The sequence below is a fragment of the Onychomys torridus genome, chromosome 23 (genome assembly GCF_903995425.1).
Source record: "Onychomys torridus chromosome 23, mOncTor1.1, whole genome shotgun sequence".
In the NCBI taxonomy this organism is placed as follows: Eukaryota; Metazoa; Chordata; class Mammalia; order Rodentia; family Cricetidae; genus Onychomys; species Onychomys torridus.
In genome coordinates, this window is record NC_050465.1 from 42,389,370 (window position 1) to 42,413,566 (window position 24,197).

Here is a 24,197-nt window from a genome sequence, read left to right on the forward strand (position 1 = left end):
TCTGTACAGTAGAAAGCCTAGGCTGGGCATGTGCGTGCGTGCGTGCGTGCGTGCGTGCGTGAGTGCGTGTGTGTGTGTGTGTGTGTGTGTGTGTGTGTGTGTTTGGATAGACAAGTCTGTCTGATCTCTGGTTGGGTGAGTGAAATCATGAGTGTTAGTCTCATCAGTAATAAAGGTGATGTTTCCATTTCTTTATTGGTATTTCTTTCTAGGGTAGGGATTCAAAATTTATTGCTCTCCTTTCAAAACCAGCATTAATTTTCTCATTTTCTTAGAGGCAGGAAGGAGAGACCTCCTCCTTTCTCTGTTCTTTTTCTCATTCTGCTGCTATAAATCACGAACCCTGCCTTCCAAAGGCCTCTGCTGAAGAGACCCGAGGGAACAGAACCTGCCACTTCCTTATTCTCATTATGATCACCTACAGTCACATCAAATCAGCAGATCACTCAGATGGTCACACACTCACTGTGGAGGACAGGCAAGCACAGTTAGCATCTTGAGGTATCTTACCACATCTTCCTGATTAGCTAAAATTGGAGAATGAGTTACTCAGTATGCTTGACTGTAATGATCACATAATAATGATTACTAGTTTAACGATGCTATAATTATCACAGCATACTGTTACGGCCATGTGTTGTCATAACGGCTACATTCTCAGTCTTTCAAGAAGTATACCTTGTCCCACCAATAGCAACCAGGGGGTTGAGTCGGTATGTACATAAGCGAACAGAAAAACTCGGGTTTATGACGTAGTGTTATGGGTCCTCCAATATTGCTAACATCACACCACACTGAAGGTCCCTATAAATCCTAGGAAGGAGGGACCAAAGGGGAAGGAATTCAGGAAAAGCAACTCCAGTGTCAGGGGATTTGTACTTTAAAAGTGAGTGTGATATTCATTCACCACTGGAAATCCTTAATCAGGCCCAAGTCTCCAAAACATGGTTACTAACCTCAGGAAACACCCATCTCTGAGTGTTACGAATGTCTACTGGAAACATACAGTCACTAAGGTTTAACACTCCCCACCCTCATCCTGCTCTTCACTAAGAAGTGGGTGCCGGGTGTGTGTCACTAGGATGAATGGCTTGATCCTGGAGAGTCCAAGAGACGTTATTCCTAGAAGTGACTGCCACGGGAGGCAAAGCCTCCCAAGGCTTCACTATAAATCTTACATGTTATTTCTGTGACAGGAAAGAATTACAAGGGAGTGTATAGAAAGGCAAAAAGATGCCGTGCGCTCCACCTTGTCCTGACTAGTAGGTTCCTTTTGGACATCTGTTCCCATCAATATTTTCATAAAATCTGTTTGGCAGACATCAGGAATGAAACAGGTAAGGGTGGGAAACCAGTTCCAACTGGTGTTCTCCAACTGGCCGCCGCTGCACAGAATTGGGACTTAATCCTAACGGGCCTTAGACTTTTTCACCTTGGAGACAAATGGGGAGGGTGTTTATCTCCCAATCCTAGTACCCTCCGCCCAAGTGTCCAAAGACTGCCCAGTGAGGTGGTAACTTGCTGGTCCTTTAGTTTGTAGCAGAACCCCAATGAGAGAAGAGAATGAAGCTGTTTGGGGTAGCTGGGTTTGCTGATAATTGCTGGCCAGAGAAGACTAGGTTTGTTCATTCCATGTCTCCCAGTTGGCTTCTTCTTTTCTTGTAGGTGTCTCTGGATTACAGTAGTAGGTACAGTCCCCCTGCATTTATTAAGTCTATAGTGATATCCATTTGTGAGCATCCTTGTAACTAGCCTTCATAGTTAGGACCATAGTAAGCCACTGGAAATCAATCTTCCTTCATTTTCTCTGGCTTCTCCTGTGGTGACAGTGTCCTGTCCTTCTCAAGGTAAATGCTATGCTCTAAATGTGTTGATCCACACCTATCAAATCAATTATCATTTTTATGCTGTGGCAATAAAGGTAGTGCCAATGGTGACAAGAACTACATGAGAACCCAGCACCTACATTGACTAATTTCAATCAAATTCAATGTTGTTGTTGTTTTTTTTTTTTCCTGAGACAATCTCCATAGTAACTGGAAAATTAGAGCAGAAAATTCTTGAAGTGCAAAGTTGCTCCTGATTTGCCGGATCAGCCCATGTTTCAACAGTTGGTAGTGAGGTAAACTAAGGGTCTCGAGACTATCCACACAAGTGCTGATGCCCTGAGAGTTTGTCATGGCACATGTTCTCTGAATAACAAAAACAGCTCCCCAGTGCATCATGAGGCTGAATGTTCTAATACAATTCATTAATGTTTTATAGATTTAAAGAAAGCACACACACTAACAAATGAATAAAAGTGAACCATGCTTCATTCATATAACTTTATCTACTCTCACTGTCTTTCTATCTCAATAATAAGCCAACATGGTATAAGTATTATTCTCCTGGGTAGTGACATGAAACAAGGGCCAGTGTCCACAACACTTACAAACACACATCCATGATCCACATAGTTGAAAGCTGGATTTTTCTGAGCCTGAAGAAGAGGTGAGTCCATTCTTATTGATAAGTCATTAGAAATTTTTTTCTAAATATCTTCTACCCCCTCTTTTCTATCTCCATTCAGTATTCCTCATACAGTGTGTATGTGTGGACAACAGAGTCATTCAACAGGATCATCCACTCCTGTGTGTATAAACTGAGCAAATGAGCTGTGGAAAACATACAGGAAGTACAACGGCCCAAGTAATCATGTGGAGAAGCTATACAAAGTTTACAGAAGCCTGGGGATTCGGGCTAGATACCAGCAATATTGGGTAGGAAGTTTTCAGGAGTTTATAAGATTATCGAAGAGTATTCTTATAAATTTACCTCTTACTCAAAATTAGATGGATCCAATGAGTGATCTAGGATAATTAAAAGTCACCAAGAATTAGAGAAGATTTAAGGTGAAGACGGGTTCATGTGTTTCCTTCCACTTCTACCAGAAACACCAAAGAAAAGACACTAAAGAGGATAGGTTTAAATCACCTCTACAGATAGATCTGAAAGAGGGGGCAGCAGCCCCTGAAGCTGAAGGGTGGATGGATGCATGAGAAATATGTGATTTAGTTGTTCTTGGGTAGCCAAAGAGCAGAAGAAAACAACCAGACTCATACCACACACACCTGAAATGGCCGGAAGTAGCAACCTCATTTGGGGAGGAAAGGTCAAGGCGAAGCTCCAATCAAGAAGCCATGTGAGAGTGAAGGATGGGGTGGGAAGAAGCTGTCGTTCACCTTCAGCAGCGAAAAACTAATAACAATGCCTAAAATTGAAAGATCCAGAAGGAACAACAGAAGTGTATTTGTTGCTTTTCGCTCACTGGCATAAAACACAAGGAGGAAAAGGTTTTCTGGTTTACGGTTCCAGGAAGGGAAGAGCCCACGATGGCAGCAATGCACAGTCTCACGTGGTTCCGGGCCGCAGGGGGGGAGCTAAGAGAGCGCATCTTCAACCATCAACACGAAGTAGAGACCAGGAACTAGAAGCAAGGCTGTGAACACCCAAAGCCCACCTCCCGTGACCTACGTCCCCCAGCAAGACTGAACCTCCTAAACCTCCTCAAACAAGGCCACTAACTGGACACTAAGTGTGCAAATGCCTGAGCCTGTGGAGGAGGCTTCTCATTTCAACCACCACAATCAGCATGATGGTGGAATTAATAAGAGTTGAAAGTGCCCGGCTTTAAGGAGGAAACTGAGATAGAGGTGGGGTAAAGGATGTGGGTAAAGGGATACTTAATGATTGTTGAAATAAACCCTACAGAACATTTGACTTGGCAACATATATAATTTTGGTATAAAGCAGATGCAGAAGAGAAGGAATGAGAAAGAATGGCAGAAGGAGAGGAAAATGTTTCAAAATACAATGGAGATTGTAAAAAGAGGCATGAAGTACTTTAAAACACTGAAATAAATCTGCAAGTGTTAAATAAACATAGGCTAGGTATACATACCTCTTGAACTCTAGATTATAAGTCCAAGAGCCAAATGATAGCTTTATCTATGTTCTACCATCCCCTATTCTCTACCACCTTCTATTCTCTATTTTTCTCTATTCTCTATCATTCCATAGTTTCTACCATCCTGTGTTCTCTTTTCATGTTCTCTATCATCCCCTATTCTCTATCATCCTCTATCCTCTATCATTCTCTATTCTCTATCGCCCCATAGTCTCTACCATCCTCTGTTCTCTACCATCCCCTATTCTCTATCATCCTCTATCCTCTATCATTCTCTATTCTCTATCGCCCCATAGTCTCTACCATCCTCTGTTCTCTACCATCCCCTATTCTCTATCATGCCCTAGTCTTTACCATCCCCTATTCTCTATCATCCGCTGTAGTTAAATTTTTCCTGCCTGGCCCAAAGTCAGGACAAATCTCTCTCACCCGCCAGTCCCACAGTCGCTCAGACCCAACCAAGAAAGCACACAGAGACTTATATTGTTTACAAACTGTGTGGCCATGGCAGGCTTCTTATTACCTACTTCTTCTATCTTAAATTAACCCATTTCTATAAATCTATACTTTGCCACGTGGCTTGTGGCTTACCAGTACCTTACATCTTGTCATGGCCGCTGCTAGCAGTATCTCTCTCCTCCGCCTTCCTGTTCCCAGCCTTTTCCTCTTCCTTGTCCCACCTACCCTATCTTTCCTGCCTGGCTACTGGCAATCAGCACTTTATTTATTTTAACCAATCAGAGCAACACATTTGACATACAGACCATCCTACAGCACTTCCCCTTTCCTTTTTTTTTTTAAAGCAAGGTTTTAACTTTCATATAGTAAAATTTCAGATAATAAAACAATTGTCAAGAAAGAATTACAGTTACAATATTAAAAAGGATATCCTATCTATCTTGTATTTGTGAGTCTAAGGTTTTATATCTAACTTATTTTTTTATCATAACTGGGAAAATTATAACTATCTAGTCTTCAACCACATCAAAGACCTCAGAAGGATATAATATTACCTGAGAACTGGGAGAAGGATGCAAGCATTTTTTGGGAGTCTTGCAGGGTAGACAGAGACAGCTGGCAGCCTGGATAGTCACCTAATGTTCCTTTGTAAAGTTGGGGCATTTGTCTTCAGCCCACAGGTCTAGAGTCTCTCGGTCACTTCTCTCAGTATCCTGTAGAATGTCTTGGCAGTTTCCTCTGTGAAGCAGGAACCTGAAGGACCATTTTGAAAGCAAAGTTCAGTGGTCACCTTTCTATGGGTCCTGCATGTCCAGGTGATCGAGCAGTCCAGGCAAGAACAGTTTCTTGTCCAAATGGCTATTTTTGCCAAGGTGAAGATAAACTCCATATGAAGTGTCTTTAATGCCCATCCTCCTCTCTGAAGTAAATTGGTGCTGCCAGGAGCAGACATGTCTCACCGTCCAGAAAGCCTACATTTTAAAAATATTTTAAATGCCATATTCTGTAGGTCTTTGAAGTATTTGAAGATTACCTATATATCTGAAATATCTCTATGTATACCTAGAAGACTTAACTAACATGGCTATGAGTATGATTATCATAGATGACTAATTATTAATCTATTTTTAATTATCCATTACAATTTAAAATGAGCTATATAAACATAATACCTTAAACAAGAGTAGAAATATACACACAGTATAACAAAATTAACTTTAAGTTTGTATCAAAAGACTAAAATCTATACCAATGTAAAACATTTTAAACAAGTTGTTGCTTTTTAGAAGTAAGTTCCTTAATCTGCCCTTTCATCCTATCATATCTATATCATATCCCCTTTTCTTCTTTAAAAAGAGATCACATTTATAATCAACCTGATTTAAATAAAAAATATTGTTTTTTCTTTGTCCCACACCAGAGGGCTCTTCCAATTTGGGACACAAGAATCTCTTAACATTTTCTTTTAACAATATGCCTGGGTTTAGAGAAGGAGTGAGCCAATTCCATCTCCAAAGCCAGCTGGGAATTTGGGTGTAGTTTCTCTTACTACTTCCTGCTGGAGGCGTGTGTGTGTGTGTGTGTGTGTGTGTGTGTGTGTGTGTGCTGTATCTTCTGGGGACACAGAAAATTTTAGGATTATGGAGTAGTCCATGAGGGTAAACCTCTGAGCCAGTTGCCTTGAAACCATTCTAGATGTCAAATCATCTAGGCTATGGTGTCATCGGAGACATTTCAGGTGGTCTTGGCTGATCAAACCTGATATATCTTAATCTGGAACAAATCTATAGCCTCTGGCTTTCTGTGGAAACAAAAGCAGAGACTCTTTTTTAAAGCAACATATCCTTATATCCAAATTTTGAAGTCAAGGTACCTTTAAAATTTACACATTTATTTAACTCAATAGCTTTTATGATCAAATATTTTTCTGTAGTTAAAAATCCCAAAGATAAGACAAACCAGATTCTCTGTGTAATATCCATCTTTGTAAGACTGAAATGCCACTGTGGCTGCTGGCTCTGCTCACCTCAGCTTCCCAACATGGCGGTGGTACAGTTTACGGCCAGCTCTGGGTCTGGAGCCATGTGTACCATCAACTATCAGAAGCAGTTCTATCAAAGCAGCGCATAGCCCAGAAACCTTTTTTTTTTTTTTTTTAACTAGCAAAGACTAAATCCACCATGCAGCAGAGTAAAGTGCCGCTTGTAGATTCCTCATTCCCGCCACACTGCAGGTCAGATGCACATGACAGGAACCCGCCATAGTAGCTCAAACCGGCAGGCTGCTGCTAACTTGAGAGAGACAACTAGGAAGCTGTTTTTAGCTCTGTTTTAGAATCCTTTTTCTCAGGTTTTAGGTGGAAACTCTTGCAAACACGTTGGGCGCCATTTGTAGCTAGAGTTTTCCTGCCTGGCCCACATTCAGGACAAATCTCTCTTACCCGCCAGTCCCACAGTCGCTCAGACCCAACCAATTAAGCACACAGAGACTTATATTACTTATACACTGTATGGCCAGGGCAGGCTTCTTGTTATCTACTTCTTCTATCTTAAATTAACCCATTTCTATTCATCTATACTTTGCCACATGGCTTGTGGCTTACCAGTACCTTACATCTTGTCATGGCCGCAGCTGGCAGTATCTCTCTCCTCCGCCTTCCTGTTCCCAGCCTTTTCCTCTTCCTTGTCCCACCTACCCTATCTTTCCTGCCTGGCTACTGGCCAATCAGCACTTTATTTATTTTAACCAATCAGAGCAACACATTTGACATACAGAACATCCCACAGCAATCCGCTATTCACTATCATCCCCTATTCTCAATCATCCCCTATTCTCTATCATTCTCTGTTCTCTACCATCCTCTATTCTCTATCATTCTCTATTCTCTATCATTCTCTGTTCTCTATCATTCCATAGTCTCTATCACCTTCTGTTCTCTACCATCTTCTGTTCTCTACCATCCCCTAGTCTCTATCATCCCCTATTCTCTATCATCCCTTAGTCTCTTCCACCCTCTGTCCCTGTCATCCTCTGTTCTCTACCATCCCCTAGCCTCTACCATCCTCTCTATTCCTGTCACCCTTGTCCTCTGCCAGCCTATGTTCTCTTTGTTTTCTGTCATCCTCCATCATCTCCATTCTCTATCATGCAGGCGACATAATCTTTCTGAATTCAAAGCCAACCATACTACTCCCAAACAGTTTCGCTTACCTTTAAGATACGATTTGGACTCAAAACCAAACTGAAGATTCAGAATCTAACCTCTGATAACATATTGAGCCTCATTTCTTGAGTTTCCTGAGAATGCTTTCCCATTCTACTCCATCACTAAGTTCTGGCCAACCATACTGAAGCCCTTGGAACATCCTTGTGTGGATACTATCCTCACATCTGCACTGCTTTCTCCTTTATTCTCGAAGTTTCCCAGCTAGGATCATATGCATGCACAAAAACTTACAAATAATGTAGACAGCACTTACAAAAATCATGAACACAAATTGTGGACCCACTTTGAGAACCCCTACCTTAATTAAGGTAGAAGTAAGCTCTGAGCTGTTAGAAACTTTTGCTTACACTGCACTCATGAATTGCGTCCATCAATCTCAACTATATTTCTATGTTGCCGAAAACCCTACATTGAAAGTTAGTTTTCCTGGAAAGGGGTTACTCTATGAAAAACATTCCTTTACTATTCTGAAAATACTGGGATCCTAAAGTGTGAATATTTCTGCCTCATAAGGATGCCTGTGCATGCTGTTACAAAAAAAAGTCTTTAAAAAATGTTGGATGATATTAGACAAACAGCTGTGTAGAAAGGGGAATGTAAAAATAAAAACTGCATGTTGGAGCATCAAAATAGTAACCATGTACAGTATATGACTGTTTTTAATCAGAGGAAGATTGAAGCTATTACGTTTCAAATCAAATGTTATAAATTAGTTCAAGAATGCAGCTGAGCTCTCATTTAATTAAAAATGTCCATGTTTAAATCATGAGGTCCAGTAGCTGCCAGCGGAGCAGAAGGGCAAAGGAGGGGAGAAAGGCTGCCCTCCGACCCTCTGCTTCTCGACTGTCTCCTACCGGGAGGAACATCTGGGGTGGACCAGTCTTGATGTCAGGAAGAACTCCATGTACTAGCTAATTTCAGAGTTAATGTAATTATCCAGAATTGTTTTTGAAGACAATTGACATCATTATTATGGTTTGGACAATTCTGAGCTCCTGGTTGTGTGTGGAAACCCTCTATGCGGAAGGTAACTCTTTCTTGGATCAACAGTAAAGCAAATTCAGGGGACTAGCTTTCCTTGGGAAGTGACCCCTTGGCTGTCAGGTCACATTAAGAATGAAGCAGAAGCAGTGAGGGACTCATTTTCTGTCCCTGGTGTTTGGTGTAGTTCAGCTAAAATCCAAATCTACACTCCAAATGTTAGACAATTCACTATTAAAGAAAAATGAGGCGACATCATAGAAGGACTTTTGAGGTCACGTAGGGAAGAATGCAATTACTCTGAGAAGGGCTTTCCCCAAAGGTTCTGGGCCGCTGCTCTGTAATTAACCACAATACAGCTAGCCAGACAGCGCAAGCAAAAGGCCTTTCTTTTCTCCCATTTGCCTCATTCAAAAACACCTCAAGTGACGTAACTCAAATTTTCCAAATTAAACTTACCCCCGAGGTTGAAGCCATGCATACCAAAGATAACCTCCACAGAAAGCCTTGGACTTGTACATGAGGAAAAAAGGAAACTTCAGAGCAAGGCAGGGTGGGAGTTAAGCTCTGAGTGAGTGGTTTTCAACCTCATCATTACCTCTACATTAGAAAATGGGACACAGATGGGCAAAGCAAGCCATCCTTCTGCCTGGAAGAATCCCAGGGGCTCAAAAAAAAAAAAAAAAAAGTACCGTTGTTTCTTCTCTAACTATTGGACCAGCATTATTCGTGAAAATTTTCTAAATGTCATGGGTACAAATTGGAAAGGTGAGTCCCAAAGACACCATGTACCAGTGCTAAAAGTCCACACCCATAGTCGGTACTGTGCCTCAGGCTTGACTTTGCCTGGGAAGCTGACCCACTGACCTGTGATTAGATGGTCACAGGCCATTTGCATTTGCAAAAACTGTGTGTCCTGAACTTCTCTAACTTCTCACCACAGCTTCATAGTCTTCCATCCCAACACCAGAGGGAGGGTAAGTGGGGGTAAGTTCACTGCTCCCTGGCAAGGATGTGTTCCCTCTTGAACCTGTGTACTGATGGCCAAGAAAGCCTCTGCTGAGACAACTGGAGCAGAGCTTGCCCAGAAATGTGCAACTGTGAACTTTCATTTTCTTTTCTCTTGCCATTGGAATAGAAAATTGCTTTTTATTCAAAATGATTAAAGAAGAAAAGATCCAACATTTCCTCTCAGCCCACCCCACCCCCCAGTCAAGTTTATAGTTCTTCAAGCCTCTCCCTTCCCAAAGTAGTGGGGCTGGGCAGTGTTTATTGGTTGTGCAAAGTTTTTTTTTTTTTTTTTTTTTACAGTTGCTTATTTTAATTTTTTTAATAGTCTCCCATTAATCTGATACAATTACTAGTTATTTTCAAGCTGATTTATAAGTAATTATAGTAAAATGGTTTTTAAATCCATAAATTTTTAAAGCCCAAATACTTATTTTAGTTTTGTACTATTTAATAATCAGATTTTTTTTCGTTAAGAAATTTTTTATTCATTTTATATACTAACCACAGATTCCCCTCTCTTCCCTCCTCCTGCTCCCTCCCCAGCCTTCCCTGCCAACCTACCCCCCATTTCTTCCTCTCACAAGGTAAGGTCTCCCCCTGGGGAGTCAGCAAAGCCTGGAACATTCAGTTGAGGCAGGTCCAAGCCCCTCCCACTGCATCAAGGCTATGCAAGGTGTCTCACCATAGGCACTGGGCTCCAAAAAGCCGGCTCATGCACCAGGGATGGATCCTGATCCCACTGCCAGGGGGCCCCTTAAGCAGACCAAGCTACATAACTGTCTCATTTGTGCAGAGGGCCTAGTCCAGTCCCATGCAGGCTCCACAGCCATTGGTCTAAAGTTCATGAGTTCCCACTAGCTTGGTTCAGTTGTCTCTGTAGGTTTCCCCATCATGATCTTGATGCCCCTTGCTCATAGAATGCCTCTTCCCTCTCTTCGACTGGACTCCCAGAACCGGACCCAGTGCTTGGCTGTGGATTTCTGTACCTACTTCCATCAGTTACTGGAAGAAAGCTCTGTGATGACAGTTAGGGTATTCACCAATATGATTACCAAGGTAAGCTAGCTCAGGCACCCTCTCCATTATTGCTAGTAGTCTAAGCTGGGGTCAGCCTTGTGGATTCTCCCTCTCCCCATGATGTCTCCCTCTATCAAGATATCTTTCATTGCTCTCTCACTTCATCCGTGTTCCAGCTCGGCCATCCTGTTCCCTATGTTCTCATCCCCCATCACCTTCCTCTATTGCCCCCCCTCACCTCATCCCCAGTTCATTCAGAAGATCTCATCTATTTCCCCTTCCCAGGGTGATCCATGCATCCCTCTTAGGGTCCTCCTTGTTAGCTAGCTTCTCTGGAGCTGTAGGTTGTAGTCTGGTTATCTTTTGCTTTACATCTAGTATCTACTTGTGAGTGAGTACATACCATTTTGTCTTTCTGAACCTAGTGATCAGATTTTTTTTTACTCTAAGTTTTATATATAAGTACTGGATACAGACACCTAAGAATGTTATGGTGTTTCTCCACTGACAGAGTAGTATAACCATTTTAGCAACAGAAACAAAAGCTGATTTCTCATCTGGAGACTGTACCTATTAGTTGTTACCTCTCAGGGCCTCAATCTCCAAGCAAACATTCCTTTTGAAAGAAGATAATCAGCTAAACTGGAAACAAGTTCATTTGAAGATATTTTTGGTCCCTTACCAAAAAATTTAAGTTAATACAGTTTTTAATCTTACACAGGCATGATTCTTCAAATGCAAGGTGTCCTGTCAAAACTCACACTGTCCCTACAGAACATGGAGACCATTTCATTTCAACCTGTGGCCCAAATCAAGATTTCAGGCTCCCTGCCCAAAACATAGCCTTTTTATGCTTCATTCCATGCTGACTTATCATGAAATCCAGATGGACATCAACACTGTTAGTGATCTGAATATGTTTTTTTTTTTTCTTAACCACTAAGCATAGGTAATCATCTTCAGCAAAAGAACACTCGTCAGTCTTGCACCCCAAGATTCACTGTAATGAGGATGAAATAAAGAATGTTTCATATATGTGTTTGGAGGGCTGAAGAGACAGCTCAGCCCTTAAGAGCACGCACTGCTCTTGCAGAAGACGAGGGCTCAGTTCCCAGCACCCACATTTGGCAGATTGCAAGTGCCCATAAATCCAATCCCAAGACACCTGACACCCTTTTCTGGCCTCTATAGACACATGCATGCACATGATGTATATAAACTCATATAGGTACATATATACACATATACATAAGAAATAAATTTTAAACAAGGTTTATACGTTCAGAAAAATGATGAGGCACAGTTTGGGGGTATACTGTACTAAACAGTGGGGAGCCTTCATTTACATAGTACCTAGATAGTTCAAGAACATTCCAATCTACCTGAAGCCTGCATTTCACCAAGAAGACACATATTTGAAGACAGAAATTAAACGCTTACCCTTATCAATAGGAGCTACTATCATAAATGACTGATCTGCTATATTTTTTTAAATAATTGTAAACATTATACAATGTTTCTTAATCATACTCACCTCATTTCCTCCCACTAACTTCCTCCACCCTATAATACATCTTCCTCTCAACTTTGTGTCCTCTTTTTAAATTATGTATTTATTTATTTGTTTGTTTTAAATTCGCTGATCCCAATTAGTGGTGCCAATATGTGCGTAGGTATAGGGTCATCAGTGGAGTATGGGCAGTACTCATCCTCCAAGGAAAAATGATTCTCCTTCTCTCAGAAGCCACAGCTGTCTATAACTCCTCCGTTAGGAGTGGAGTGTTGAGAGCCACTCATAGCTCTGGGTTGTAATTTTTAACTATATTGATAGTGTGTTGAGATCCACAGCTGCTGCAAATGTATGTGTGCAACAGCCATGAAAATGTCAGTTATGAGTTACCTCTTGCAAGCTACTGGTCACAGAGACTCCGGAGAACCCAAAATAACTCAGGCTATTGTCATTGCTCTTGCTTTCCCACCATATCTAAATTATTAAGACCTTATTGCTGAAGACATCACACGGTTTAGTTACAGGACATAGAGAAATCGGTCTTGAACCCCACCAGGCAATTGTCTTCCCACTGACTAGCTTTTATAGCACTGGAAGGTGCTCAAGGGGAAAGTTACCAAGGGACTTACTTGCCCAGATGTTTGCCCTGTGAGCTTCAATTATGACTGATCTGGCAAGACGTACCAAGGTACAATAGCGGTATAAATGTTATAGAGGTAACCAACCACTTTCTCATTGGATTCAAGGCCCACTCCGTAGTGAGCCATTGCATCTGGCTTGAATTCCAGAGTGACAGCGCCTAGGCTTTGAGCTACCTTTTCTTTAAAGTCAGGGATTGTTATCTGAGTTGCTCTTTTGAAGGAATTACAGAGCCTTTGTGTAACTTAGTCTTGAGAGAACCTGGCAAACCAGGAGGTCTCAAGGCTGAGAACTGCCTCAGCAAATGGTTGTTGCTTCAAACAACTCAAGATAAGAGTTTCTGGTACGGTGGAAATTGACTTGCTAGAGGTTTGATTTGTGTAACAACAGGGGATGCTTTTGCAAAGCCAGAGTGCTCAGTCTATGGAGACTGATTCCCCTGGTGCTTTTGTTAAGTCTGAATTATATTTTGGAGTGACTCTCTTTCTTCAACTGACCTGCACAAAACACAACATAGACGCCACTCCACAGGAGGAAACCTATCCCCATAAGTCTGACCAAGAAGCCCATGTTGGGGAGTTCATAGGCCCTAAAGGGGAATCAACTACTTTTATGTTGCTATATAGACATAATAGCAAACTGCTTCTAAATATTTATCTCTATACCTGTGAATTGGTTCAGCTCTCAGACCTCATCAGAGGTTTTTATGCAGTGGACAGTGGTCAACATGGAACTTACAACTGATCATCAAAGTACAGAGACAAAGTGTCTGTGAAGTGTTTAGCCATAGATAGCACATGTGTATCATACCTGCCCCCTCTGCCTCCGAGGTTCAGTGACCATGAAGGAAGAAGAGATGGAAGTATTTTAAGAAGCAAAGATCAGAAAGGATTGGACTTAAATAGTGTTTTCTGGACCTGGTGGGACCACTGCACTCATAGCTCACAGCAGCTGTGGTTATCTATATAAGACCTACACAGATGGAGCCAGACAATAGTCCAGCACAGAGCGAGTGGGGCTCATACGATCCTCCCCTACCTGAGGAGCTTCTGACAGCTGATGACTTCTTTGGGAGGAAGAGTCATTTTCTTTCAGGGTGTAGACTCTTACAGGTTGACCATGCTCCAGCCGATGGTCTCCATGTCCACATGTGGACATGGGTGGCACACACTAGGCTTGGTACATTTAAAAGGAAAAGAAGAGGACCCAAAGTTAAAAGTGGGTGAGCAGGTAGAGAGTGGATCTGGAAGTTGAAGGGAGATAAGGGAATAAATATGACCAAAACACATGGTATGCATAGATAAATTACCCAAAGAATTAATATATATATATGGAAAATGTCACTAAAATGCAAGGATTTTTCTGTTATGAAACCTTAATATTTAATTTCTCCTCATATAATTAAATTTAATTGGACAGAAAAGTTCTAGATTGAGACCATTAAAAGTGACACTAAGTATCAGCAAGCATGACGTTCATAGCAGGGTTGCCCACTCTTCCTACAGCGTGTGGAGGTGTGGAGGGCTCAGCTCAGCTGTAAGCACTGGATGTCTGTAAGAGACCTTAGGGACTTGCTGCTCAACTCACCAAAGTTCTCTTCACTGAGTCTAAGTTAAGCTTTGTATTCAGTGGTCTGCTTGTATCAAGGCTGACTGGGATGTTGTGTGACCAAAATCTCAGAATTTGGGAGGCAAAGGCTGGAGGACCAGGAGTTCCAGGCTAATCTGGCCTACATAGGAAGATCCTGTCTTTAAAAACCCAAAACAACAAAAAGTGTGTTACTTTGCATTTCGTGGCTTAACGATTTCATCTCCTTGTTCTTGTCAATATTTCCTTCCAAAAACCAGAGATCAAACTTCCCTGAGCAAGGTTCCCTGAACTCTTAAAAACAAAGCAAAACAAACACCAATCTAGGGAAAGGCAATTAGTGTTTACCACAAGGGGTTTGAAGTATGCACACACCTGTCCATTTGAAACTGCCCTGACTATACCATCTCCTTTGGAGGGCCACCAACAGTTAGCCGTTAATGACTTCCAGCTTTGGTACCCTACACACTGGACTGTACAACCTGGAGGAGAAAGCTGCTGTACCCTGGCAGTGGCAGTCATACAGAAACCCAAAGTTATTTTTGAAGTTTACAAGCCTGGTCCAGCCTCCTGAAAAGTCCCCCTTAATCCTACAAAAGCAAATTCAAAGTGAAGGACTAAAGGCTTTAGGTCGTAATTAAGCCTTTGGTGATGCTATTATGCTTCTCTGTCCCCTGGCAACTTAACAACCATCTTTTCAGAGCTGCAGGGAAAAGAAGTTGGAGCCAGTAACTGTAGCTTAAGCAGCCCTCCACTATTAGTGCTGCCTGTGTGAGAGATAAAAATACGTCACTTGCTCACAGTCAAAATGAGCATCTACGGAGCCCCGCACTCAGGTAGGTCTAACTTTTATAGCTTACTTTCCTGTATGAAGACTTAGTAGGCCATTTAAATGTGCCCGCTTTGGCCTAATTAGAAAAAATAAGATTTATATCACTTTATCCACCCCCTTAAACATACATTCCTTTAAATGGTTTGTAAAGCGGCCTCACCTTCTTAACCTGTGCAAACAGCCCTGCACCTTTCAAACTGTAAAAGATGCAACAAGAGCAAAGGCATGCCATTTCCTGTGTTAGCCTGTTTCTCAATGCATTCTGGCTCCTGGGAGAAAAGAGAGAGGATGACTTTTAGGGTTTTTTTTTTTTTCCTCTTAAATCTTCTGAAAAGCTTTTATTCATACTTTCATATGATTCAATAGACCCAAATGCTGGGAGAATGAAACTCACTTTCCTGCAATTTCTTAATCATACATGTGGGGAGAGAGTGCGTGCTGGCAGGAGGAGCTGCCGGTATGGATCTCGGCAGAGGGAAGTTGTTGGTGTTTGTAATGGAGTATAATAGCTATAATTCCATTTGAGCGGCTGCCACTAATAAGCTGATAAAAACTGCAAGTGGAGACCCAGGAGCCCATCAGTGTGTGCCTTCCACACACGTCCCTGCCCACTCGTTCAGTCACAGACACGGGTGGCCCGACCCCATTAGATGTCCTCTTTCTGGTACTGAAGAGCCCACACCGGCTCTTCCTACAGAGAAGAAGTAAAAGAACCAGCTGCAGAGCGACTCCGAAAGGTGTGTCTCTTTAAACACCAGTCATTGCTGAGAATTTCACAGACACTTCCGAGTTGGACGACGGTAGCCTGAATGTGCTTTCAGTTAGAGGTGGGTGGGGGCAGACTCTTCTTTCTCGTGGGAGCTGTAAAAACTGCCAATCCGACATTGAAATATACTGTTTTGGTGGCAGAAGGCTGGCACTCAAATACTCACCTGGTGACACAAAGCTACTTAGTAACAAAATATTCCTATTTAAATGATTTTAAACCTGCAGATACCCTATGTTTTGTGTGCATTTGACTCTAGAAGCAAATGATATTTAAACCACAGGAAGGTTTTGTGGAAAAATGACAAAACCATAGTCGCATCATTCAGTAGTGCTGGCCAGTGGAGGAGTGAGGCTTGAGTTCCGGTCTCCACTGAATTACTGGGTGGCCCTGTGCATATCATTTCAATGTCATTGCCCAACAGCCCTTGCACAAAGAACATTCAGGAGCAATAATAATACTGGGATGATATCATGGATTGTGCTGGCAAGATTGCTTTGAAAACTGCTTGGCATTCAGAAAGCTTATATTTTATTTAACTTTCTAAAGAAGTATAATGTATTATGTAGGATGCTTATTGTATTAATGATCGGATAAGGGGCCTATGAAGCAAACAGTACATTTTTGGGTGAATAGATCCTTCTTGTGGGCCTAACAGTACCCTGAACAATCTGCATCTCAGAGATTTGCACCGCTAAGCTAATGCAGGCGTTTGAAAAAACCCAAGCATGCACACTAAAGTGCTCAGTATCTCTCTGTCTGGGTATCGCAGAGCAGCTGCAGAGGGAGCTGTGCCCGCTTAAGACCCGGAAGCATGCAGGAAGAGTGTCTACAGATGCAGGGTGTGGGGCAGCATGCAGCAGGAAGTATGACATCACCCACCAGAAGCAGTCGCAGCAACTGGCCAGGTGTTCCCACCACTTTCTCTGAGAACTGCTTTGCTGTGCTCCCAACAGTGTCCTCTCTTCTGGCTTCTGAAGGGTTTAGTGAGCAGGACTCCACCTAGAGCCCCAGGCTAGAGGCACAAATGGCTTTTCTGGAATAAAAGAAAACTGATCCTTTACCACAGTCTCTGTAGTTCAGTGTTACCTTCGAGTTCACTAACCACGAGATTCCTACCTTCCTGGAAAGCAGAAGATCTAAGGGGAAAGTCGTCAGACTGGCTGGGACAGTGTGCTGTGTATCATCGGTCATGTACACTGGAATAGGAATGTAGAAACAACGCTGGAAAATACCTGGTAAATCACTCCGTCTGGCTGTGAAGCGATACTTTCTCGTGGAAGCATGTTACTCCACTTTGGGCATGACCCTCCTCAGTTTGGCTGATTCTTCTTTCCAGGCCTATACAATTTAGCAAGCAGACAGGGTCATTTTGTTAGCCAAAGTGTGCTGAGGGAGGCTACTTAACGTGTTGATTTAAAAAAATACTCCTGTGACAAATAAAAATACTCCTGCAGAGCGTGATGCAGGTGGGTCCGGCTATTTGACTGGCTTTTGCTTGTCCTTGTAGGTTTTCCCATCTCCAAAGTTTCTAAATCAGTTTAAAATACATCTTTCCTTGAGACTCTTCCTTAAACTGAGAGACATATATTCTCATTTATGTTACTCAATAATGCCAAATATACGACTTACTTTTTCTCCATTAAAGTCTTAATCACGCACATTTGGGAGGTTACATTGATTTTTTTTTAAGAGCTCCAGATGACATTTGGCAACCATGCCTCAAACAACATTATAATCTAGTAGAATCAAAATATCTCAAAATACAAGAAAATAATTCAACATCAGGTCATCCTAGTGTGGTCCTCTTCTTAATACTGCAACTGAAAATGAATGAGGTCCTGGTGAATTCACTCCACAAACATTTAAAGAAGGTCGTTGTGCCTGGGAAAGTTCTCCAAGTGAAGGGTACTGCGGTGAAGCAGCCTTTAAACAGAAATGTCCACTAAAATGGATGGCTACGGTGGGATGTCCTCGCTGTGCATGCGCACACTGGCTGGGCTGCTCTGCGGCGGGTTTCACAGATAGTTTCAGACTTACTTGTAGGTTTTCCATTGTCCCATCACAGAAAATTCGGAAAAGTGTGATCACTGAGTTCTTCTAGACATTAATAACGTCACAAGAAAGCAACTCAGACCTCGCTTTCCCTGTGTAAACAAAAAAGAAAAAAAAAATCGCTTTACACAAGGGGTGTGGGTGTCTCCTGGTTTTCATTTGTTTTCAGTGTGTTTATGTAGCTTAATTGTCTCATCAGGCACTTTCCCAACGTAATTATGCTTTTTAACAAATGGTGTTTATGGCAACCCCTAACAGTGCAAAAGAAAGGATTAGTTTCATCCACTCATTCCACATTCTGATTCCCCATGGACAAGCTAAATCACACAAAGATGGTGTTAGAGAATCCACCGGCACTGCAAAAGCTGACATGCGTGCCACACGAGGCTCTGACGCAGCCTTTGCTCTTAGAAGGGGCCCAAAGCAATACCCCATTCTTCTTGGTGGTTTGGGACAGGAAGATCCCCACATCGCCAACCCATCCGGCCACCCTGGATGACTTCAGGTGATGGACCAAAGTCCCGGTCCTGTCCCTGGAGGAGCCCGCAGGTCAGAGCGCGGAGGAGTGGGGTGGGGGCACAGGCTTCTCAGCGTTCCGAGCTCCCAGGTCGCAGTCACCCAAGAGACTCTTGGTGACTCCAGCTGCCCTGCTGGAAGGGCACTGGACAGGACAGTCATCAGGTGCGTCGGGACCGCAGAGCCAAGCAGGCTCTTCCACCCAGTGGAGAGGAGCCCCTTGGCCTTCCCAGAGCAGACTCTGCTCTTCGCATTAGGGATCTACAATCTCCAGACGGGGTCTTTACCCTCAGGCGGTGCACCAGCAGGGGGCTCTCCCCTGGAGCGCCCGCCAGGGCCGCACTTACACACCCTCCTTTACTTGGTTTACCAGGAATGTGGAGTTTGCTTTTGCATTTCCTTCTCCATCCCCCCAGGCCAGACAACTCTGAGGACGCATTTCCAGGAAACAAAAACAAAAACAAAAACAAAAACAACAACAAAAAAAAAATCGGGACCTGTTTTCGATTGTTGTTTTTCTTTCCTTTAATGTAACAAGGATTTAATGTCACCGTTTTTTTGGTTTTTGGTTTGTTTTTTTTTTTAATCTAGTTTCGCTCCTGAAGTGAAATAATCGCCAAACAACTACTTTGATGGAATAGATTAATTTTTAAATCTATTTTTTTAATTTTCTAATTATAATTTTTAAACACGGTTTGGAGGAAATTAACATTTATGTGGACATTTGGTTTCTAGCCTAATGTGGCATAAAAATAAGTAACATAATGAGTGTTAAAAAAAAAATCAGGTTCATCACGCTTCTCACACCATCATCATTGTACTTAGATGTCACAACAGCATTATGTGCCATTATGTCAGATCCAGCCTTCCCCGGCGGCGGAGTGTTGGCAGGTAGGAGCGTTGTTGGCAAGAGGGAGGGTGTTAACCTCAGGATCCTGGACCCAGTCCAAGGCTGGTAATTACGTTCTGCCAGCCAAAATTCATCCCGTAATTTTAATTGGATGAATCCTTTCTAGCCTACTCTATGCCTGTCAAAGTGTTACCACACTTCACCCCAGAGGTGTCTGTGTTTTCGTCGCAAGAATCAGTCCCTTTGAGGTTGGCTTATCAGTTTAAATCCCCCGAAGCGTTCTGGGACCTTATGGAATTAAATATATACTTAGGTGGGTATATATATATATATATATATATATATATATATATATATATACATACACACACACACACACACACACACACACACACAGAGAGAGAGAGAGAGAGAAATGCATGAAGAGATACATATCCACTTTAGAGTTTAAAGATCAATAACCATCTAACCCCAGCATTCATCAGATCATTCTGATGGCTTTCAAGCCAGAATTTGTTGTAGTGGGTAGCCATCCCAGCATTGGCCTGGAAGTTCCAACTCCCACTGAGGCTTCGGTAATGGTCACGCCCACAAGGCGGGGCAGAGGAAAAAGCAGAAGACCCAGGATCGAGAGGAGGTTGCTGTCTCTTGGTTCCAGGACCCTGGACGTAGACCGAGCAGAGTTCTCCAGAGAACACTGCCGGACTGCGCTATACCTTTGCCAGACCCTGCAACCTATCCCTTCATTTGTAAGTTACCCCACAAATAAACCTCCCTTTTAACTACGTGGAGTGGCCTTAATAATTTCACCAATAATTTGTTCTTTTTTTTTTTTTTTTTTTTAACTTGAGAGCTTTTGTGACCTACAGCTTCAGCTTCCATTTTCCAAAAGGTCTTACCAGGCCCAAAGTTTCTCCCGTGGTCGAGCAAAGAGTTGAGGCCCCCTGAAATGATAATCTGATGATGGTAAAAGGAGACAGTGTGCTAACTAACCTTCCATGCCATCTCTTCCTAAGTCTCCAAAGGACACCACAAGACACCTAAGGTTGTCAGGACAGCAGTTTTTCCAGGAGGTGGCTTCCTGCATCTTCCAGCCCTCCCTTTTGGTGAAAACTCTCTCTTACAAGAAGGACCATGGGCCTCAAAGCACAATAACCTGGAGCTAAATCTTCACGTGCTCATTCCAAATGCAAACGAAGGGAAAGTGGGCTGTCGGCCCTTGTGCCCTGACCACTCACACGGGAGACAGGTCCTGGAGAGGTTAAGAAGTGACTTAAAGCCCTGGTGTGTTCTCGGGCAGTGGAAAGGCACCATTGGCGACGGTGTGGCTCCCCGCCGCCGGTGAGCTTGCCCGCTTCCCTATTTACAGGAGCTCTATGCTCCTCAAGTCTCTTTTTTTCCTACTTTAGCATTCCTTGGAAAGATAGTGCTCGCTTCCTGAATCTTTGTTTCTGTTGCTAAGATCACCTGCTGGCTGTTGGCGCTTTGGTTTATGACCCCTGCCCAGAAACAAATCAACCCTGGAATGGAGGACAGCTGAGATGCCCAAGCCTTCCATCACCTGCTCTTTCCTCCCCCTGGCTCTGGGTTAGATACTAAATGGAGGACACTTCACCCCCGCTCTTGCATTTTTTTACAAGTAGGCATAGCTTAGATCCTGTAAGAGTCTCCTGGCCCGTGTGAGCTGAAGAAGGTAAAGACATTCTCAGCTGAGGCTCCACGGATCTATCTGAGCTCAGAGCCGGGATTAATGGAAAGTATTAATGGGTTTCTTGTTATGCTTAGGAATTTTGAAATATTTTAGAGAATAATTCAATGGATAGTGTGTCTTAGTTTCTTTTCTGTTCCTGTGATTAAAAACCCTGACCAAAGCAACTTAAGTTTTGGAAAAAGAGCTTACTAGACTCACAGTGTAGGGAAGTCACATGATCTGGTCACATGGCATCTGTTAGGAAGAGAGCAGTGGACTGAGGCCAGCCTGCCAGTGTGAGCCTTCTTAGCCGTTCCATATAGTCCAGGGTCCCCTGCTCAGGAGTGCTCCCAACTACAACTAAGATGGGACTTCCAGCATCAATTAATTTAGTCAAGACAATGCCCCACACATCTTCTCAAAGGCTAACCTTAATCCAGACACTCCCTCCTGGGTGTTCAGTGGACAGTGAATATAACTGTCACCTACTATACATCTATTTAGTAACTATCATTTGTCAGAATTGAAGAAAGCCATGTGGCCAGTTTCCCTCTGTGAGACAGAAATTCGATTCCTAATGTGACCTTCTTCTTGGGGACGTTCACCTTCAGGTTTATTTATTTTTGTTGTTTGTGCTAATTCATATTTCATCCTGACTTTTTGCCTCTCCATGGAACGGGGCATTTTATTTCTTTCTCTTAGTCATTGTTCTAGGATATTAAGCAGAGAAGTGTTTCTAAAGTGAATGCTAAACTATTTGCATCCTGGAATGTCATGATATGTGTGTCCTATTACTCATTAAATAAATGGCAATTGGATTTTACCTCACCTCACTTCTTTTTTTTTAATTTCATTTATTTTTATTGTATGAACATTAGTGTTTTGCCTGCATGTATGTCTGTGTGAGGATGTCAGGTCCCCTGGAACTGGAGTTACAGACATTTGTGAGCTGCCATGTGGGTGCTGGGAATTGAACTTGGGGCCTTTGAAAGAGCAGTTGGTGCTCTTAACCTCGGAGCCATCTCTCCAGCCCCTCATCTCATTCCTTTAGAGGGTTTAGTTTTGTTTTACGTGAGTGTTTGCCTATACAAATCTATGTGTACCACTTCCACATGCAGCGCCAGTGGAGGCCAGAAGAGGGCGCCAGGCTGGAGAAATGGCACAGTGAGTAAGAACATTAGAGGACCCGAGTTCAGTTTCCAGCACCAATGTGGGGTAGCTCACAACTGCCTGTAACTTCAGCTCCAAGGGAGCCAATGCCCTTTTCTAGGCTCTTCAGGCACTCATACACTATAAAAATAAAATCTTCAGAAAAAAAGAAAAAAAAAACTTGATGTCCAGAATGATGTTATACCTTCTAACAGAAACATACCCATCACCTACATAGCAGAGCCTTGATTAGTTAAATGATTTCTAATAATTTCAGTCTTAATAGCAGAATGAGATAAATGTCCAGAATTAACTGTTAATTTCACCTTAACATTCTAGACTTCGTCTTTCACATAATAGGGATTTGTGATTGGCTCATCTCTTTGTCATGAGGACTAGCATAGCAGAACGTTACTGTTGTGATTAACTGAAATTGGAATCACCTAAGCATCTGATTCATTAAGGGCCACCATAGCACATGTAAGTAGCTGGAAGCTTCCAGCTCTATGACCCACCAGCCCCTTAATTCATCTCTTGTCCTCTGATGCTTCCCAGTGTTTCTTAGGAGGTGGGATCCTCTATTATAGAACCTGGAAATAAAATAAAAGGCATTTCCTGTTCCCTCTCTCCAGAGCTGTGTTTTCCTTGCTATCAGTTAGAGAGAGCAGCGATGAAGACACTTAGATTTTTTTTCTAATCATTTAACTTAGGAACTAGATTATTTCAAAGGCTGTTAGGATCCCACAATGTATCGTTATATTCAGAAAACTACACAAAGTGCGTAGACACACTGACCCCTAAGAAATAGGAATTATCGGTAACCACGTGCAGTTTTATCAATGAGAACTTAAAGTCCCAGCAGCTGTGTTGAGTGCCAGCTCTGACCGGGACCAGCCAGGCAGTAACCAGTCATCTCTGCGCTGGGAGGCTCCTCTGCTGTCACCTTAATTCAAGGATCATTTAATGTCTCTGGGTGTATGCAAACGAACGTCAACTCCATTGATGCCAAGAAGGTAAAGTCCCTTCTGGGAGTCTGCATGAGAATCCGGAACAGAAACAGACGTGAAGGTCTTGTGTTTTCCACTTCCTGATATCAAAGCATGTCCAGAGGCATCCGGCGCTTGGAAAGCAATGCTTTCTGGAGAGCATCAGCTGAGCTGCTCATGGGCAGATTTCCAAGCTTGGTCTGCAAGATATTCAGACAGAAAGCATAATGGTTTTCCTGCTGCTTTGTCTTGCTCTATGGCTCAGTGGGTGAAGGAATTTCCATTTTCTAAATCTGCTTTTTTATCACATGGAAGCTTTTAGGAAGAAGTCGAACAGAGAGGAATTTGGGGAGGGCGGGCGCTGTTGATACGTTTTCTTCTGGTTTGTTTGAGACTAGCTCTCTACCAGGTTGGCCTCAAACTCAAGATCCCTGTCTCAGTCCCTACCTCCCCTCATGTGCGGGATTACAGGCCTGGGCCATGAGGGTTAGCTTGTGGAAAACCTAACTTGAAAATTCCTCGGCATTCGGGGCAACAGGGATCTGTGGAGTTCATCTGGCATCTATCTCCTCAGATGTCTCACCTGGAAGGAGGTACTGGCGAGGGAAACAGGGCTTGAGGCAGGAGCCGTGGAAGGGCCCTTGCAGGTTAACACCGGTTCTGCTTGCCGGAGGCCCCTGCCTGAGCTCCAAGGTGTTTTTTAAAAACAGAGGTCAGCTCAGCTACCTTTCTTAGGCTTGGGAACCTTCTCTTAACAACACCATCTGACTGACTCTGTGGAAGATTCGCTCCGGATTTTCAAGGGGGCAGGGCCGACGGCGTGATCTCAGAATGCAAGCACCGTGGAATATAACTTCGTAAGTTATTGTCAGGATTTTACTAGTTGAAGGAAAATAAATATAATTGAACATTTAAATCTGGAATGGTCCATCAAAGATTTTAATTAATACCCAAACAAAAGTGATTCAGAACCC